Genomic DNA, 5000 nt, shown 5'->3' with positions numbered 1-5000 from the left:
AGGTACACATGCAGCTACTTGGCCTTTGGTATATTCGTGCACTTTAAGTCACTCATTAGGAGGGATGACACATGAGTGTCGGTTTTGTGGAGCACAGTTATGGGCAAGTGAAAAGAAGATGAGTTGTGAGGTTCTTGGCAAATATTGTTGTAAACATGGGCGTGTGTCTGTTCCTTCACTTGCTGAACCACCTGAGCCATTAAGATCTCTTTTGATTGGTAGTGACACTACAAGTAAAAAATTTCGAGAAAACATCAGGGCTTATAATAGTGTGTTGGCTTTTTCATCATTGGGTGCACAAATAGATGACTCTCTCTTTCACAATAGTAGTGTCTATACTTTCAAGGTGCATGGGACTGTTTATCATCGGATTGGGTCCTTGGTCCCCAATAATATGTACAATCCTAAGCCATAGTTTGCACAGTTGTATGTGTTTAATACTGAGCACGAATTACAAAATCGACTAGGTGTCATGAATGGATTGGAATCCACAACCCTAGAAGCACTTCAATCGATGATGCACACTTCTAATCCATTTGCACAAGCTTTTAAGTATGTGGGAAGAATGTTGAGTGACAATCCAAGTTTGGATTTGAAAATGACTATATGTGAGACGAAATCCACATCTAGGCAGTACTCAATGCCAACACCTTCCGAGATTGCTGGTATCATGATTGGTCAAGGTGATGATCATAATGTTGGTCGTCGTGATATTTTATTGCATACTCGAGAAGGCACATGCAAACACATCTCTAATTTGCATAGGTGCTATATGTCTCTTTTGTACGTCATGTTATTTCCAAGAGGGGAGGATGGATGGCACTTGAGAATCCCTTATGCTGATGCACAAGTGAGTGCATTGAGAAATGGTCATTGTGTGACTCAATGACAATACTATGCTTATCGATTGCAAATTCGCCCAGATACAAATGCATGCTTGCTACGTGGTGGAAGGTTGTTGCAACAGTTTATGGTTGATGCCTATTGCAGTGTTGAAGAGTCACGATTATCTTGGCTACGCCATAATCAAACAAGTTTGCGTTCAGAGGTTTATAGTGGTTTAGCAGACATGCTTCATGTGGAAGGAAGTGAAAGTGGTATTGCAGGAAGGACAGTGGGAAGTAGAATAGTGTTACCTTCCAGTTTTACTGGTGGGCCACGACAAATGTATCAACTTTATCAGGATGCCATGGCAATTGTTCGTTCAAAGGGCAAGCCTGATTTATTCATTACTTTCACCTGTAACCCAAAGTGGCCAGAGGTATTAGATGCTTTACTCCCGGGGCAAAGTGCATGTGACCGGCCTGATTTGACTACTAGAGTATTTCACCAAAAACATTCAGATATGATGAAAAATATCGTGAAGAAGGAGCTCTTTGGTAAGGTGATTGGATATGTGAGTGTCATTGAGTTCCAAAAAAGAGGATTGCCTCATTCACACACGTTATTGATCTTGGAAAGTGCCCATAAACCTAAGACTCTCCAAGACTATGACAGATTAGTATGTGCCGAATTGCCTGACAAGCAAATGTTTCCTGCTCTGCATGATGTCGTGTTGCATTGCAATATCCATGGGCCCTGTGGGCCATTCAATCCAAGTGCAATTTGTATGGATAAAGGGAAATGCACAAGGAACTATCCACGAGCTTTTGCACAAGAGACTACTGTGGATGAGAGTGGTTACCCCGTGTATATGCGTCGAAATGATGGAAGAACTGTGGCATTGAAAAAGTGTAATATTGATAATAGATGGGTTGTGCCATATAACCCTTATCTTTCAATCACATATAATGCTCATGTAAATGTGGAAATATGCTCAACAATAGCAGCAGTGAAATATCTTTACAAGTACATATACAAGGGGCATGACAGAGCAACAATAAGATTTAGCACTGTACAAGGTGGGGATGTTAATGCTGCTTGCGTAGTCGATGAGATTCAGAGGTATTTGGATGCACGTTACGTCTCTGCATCAGAGGCATGTTGGAGACTCTTTGAGTATGATTTACACAATGAGAAGCCTGATGTGCAACGGTTGTAGGTACACTTAGATGGGGGTCATAATGTTATCTTCAGAGATGATGATAATATTGCAGATGTTTTTCAGAGGAAAAATGTAGGCAAGACTACTATGACTGAATGGTTTACCTGTAATCAACAACATCCTGAAGCAAACAATACATTGTATAGTGATTTCCCTCAACAATGGGTTTGGAACTCCAGGTTGAAGAAATGGACCAAAAGAAAGATTGGAAACACTATAGGGCGCATGTACTTTGTAGCTCCTTTGGGCAGGTGAGGCATACTATGTTCGCCTACTTCTTACAATATGTAAAGGATCTAAGTCATTTGAAGATTTGCGTTCGCTCAATGGTCACATCTATCCTTCTTTCAAGGCAGCTTGCATTGCCAGAGGGATACTGGAAGATGATTCTGAATGGGTTGCATGTATGGAGGAAGCATCATCTATGCAAAATGCCTTGCAATTGAGATGTCTTTTTGGTACTATATTGCTATTTTGTGAGCCTTCCTGTCCAGGAATATTGTGGAAGAGATTTCGAGAAGAAATGATAGAAGATTTTCTATACCAGTTATCGAGAAGCAGGGGTCAGTTTATTGGTATTGAACAATTAGCTGAAACTCATGCACTACTACATTTGGAAGAAATTCTTCGTGCTCAGAGACGGACATTGGCAGATTTTGAAGGAATGCCTGAACTAAACAGAACTGATTTGGAAGTCTTGGGTGAAAATACATTGCTTTTGGAAGAGAGATCTTTTGATACTGTGGAACAATATAACCTGTCAAGTGCTATGGAGTCAACATTAACAGATAGCCAGCGTGTTGCTTTTGATGCTGTAATGCATGCAATTGCGATAGATGCAGGTGACATTTTTTTCCTGGATGGTCCGGGGGGATCGGGCAAGACCTATTTGTATAATTGCTTGCTTGCGCGAGTACGTGGACAAGGGTATGTTGCTTTGGCCACTGCATCGTCAGCAGGTATTGCTTCTCTACTCTTGGCGAATGGACGTACTGCACATTCTAGATTCAAGATACCTCTGGAGCTAAACAATTCTTCAACTTGCAAAATCCCTGTACATGGACAACTTGCTGAGGTTTTGAGAGTTTGTAAGCTCATTATTTGGGATGAGGCTCCAATGATTCATCGTTATGCTTTTGAAGCATTGGATAGGAGCTTACAAGATGTATTATTCTCAGATAAGCCATTTGGTGGAAAGGTTGTATTAATGGGAGGAGATTTTAGACAAATCTTGCCTGTTATTATGAAGGGAAGACGTGAGGATATTGTTAATGCAGCATTGTGTCGTTCCTTTCTATGGAACTCTATCAAAGTTCTAAAGTTAGCTGGAAATATGCGTATTCAATCAAGCAATACTAATGGATGCAATGAGTTTAAACAGTGGGTCATGAATATTGGGAATGGAGTGGATTGTAGCAATGATAATACGATGGTGACACTACCAAGTAATATGGTCTTGCAAAGATCGAGTCTTAAAGACTTGGTACATTGGGTATACTCTGAATTGGCTATCACTACGACATATGCTTCATACTTTAGTGAGCGTGCTATTCTTGCTCCGATAAACAGTCAAGTGGATATTGTGAATAAGACAGCTTTGGATGCAATGCCTGGTGAGCCTAAGCAATATTTCAGTGCAGATTCAATTCTTGAAAATGATGAAAATTCATTCCTATATTCCACAAAATTTTTGAACACAATCGATCTTCGGGGCGGATATCCACCTCACTGCTTGGTTTTAAAGTTAGAAGCTCCTGTTATTTTGCTTCGTAACTTGGATCCAAGACGTGGACTCTGTAATGGTACGCAGATGATGTAAGGCCTTTCACTCTAAAGTCTTGGAGACTGAAATCATCACTGGTACTAAAGTTGGTGAAAGAGTATTTCTTCCACGGATTACCTTTATATGCAGCGAGGCCCAACTACCATTCACCATGAGGAGGCGACAGTTTCCCCGTGCGGCTGGCATTTGGCATGTCAATAAACAAATCACAAGGCCAAACCCTTAATGTCTTGGGGTTGTATTTGGTGACTCCAGTGTTTACTCATGGACAACTGTATGTCGCGTTGTCACGAGCACAGTCTCCTCATGCTGTGAAGGTGTTACTTGAGGATAACGCTAATGTGGAGTGTTCATTTGATGATCTTCAAAGTTATACACCTACAACAAACAATATTGTTTATAAGGAGATCTTGATGACTTCAGAGTGACAAGTCAGGTTTCTTATTTAAGTTCTGCAATTTGATTAATTTTGTTGTGATTTCTTTTTTTATACATATTTGTCCATGGTAAAAGTATCTATTTTTGTTGTTTATGTTTTGACAGACATGTCTAAGATTACCTTTACATTGGACATACCTTTGTGTCGAGGATAGTACGTGAGTTTTTCTCTATATTTGCTTAACTTTTCTTGATTACAAAGTATGGAACATGACATTCTATACTAATGTCTATCTGTATACAGAGCCACCGCTATGGTCAGCTCCTATTACTGCAGGTCACGTAGCAGGGATTATGATTGATGCTTATAGGGATGGGTAAGTATAAGTGTAATTGTTAGGCATTGTATGAATATTTTTTGAACCTATATATAAATAATTGTATAACCTATTTGTTATGCTTTGATTTTAGGATATTACATGACATTGATATGTTTATGGTAAGAGTTGTCGACCGAGGCATCGAGATGTACGGGATTGGTGTTCCTGATGAAGAGTGGGGTGTCTATTTGTTTTGGAGAGAGATGGACAGATGCTTTGCATCATTTGAGGGGTATTCAGTACCCGATGAGTGGTTGTTTCTTACATCCATCATGACCATTGGTATTCGTTATGCGTTTTATACTAGAGCTCCTCATGTACCATCCACTCGATGTTCTATTGTACGAGGTAATTTTGATTATGTTTTTCTATTATAAGATTTTTTTTGAGATTTTATTTATCGATGTGTCGTTAT

Source organism: Cibotium barometz, chromosome 25 (assembly GCF_041138505.1).
Source record: "Cibotium barometz isolate CiBa-2024 chromosome 25, ASM4113850v1, whole genome shotgun sequence".
Classification (NCBI taxonomy): Eukaryota; Viridiplantae; Streptophyta; class Polypodiopsida; order Cyatheales; family Cibotiaceae; genus Cibotium; species Cibotium barometz.
This window is presented reverse-complemented; position numbering follows the sequence as displayed.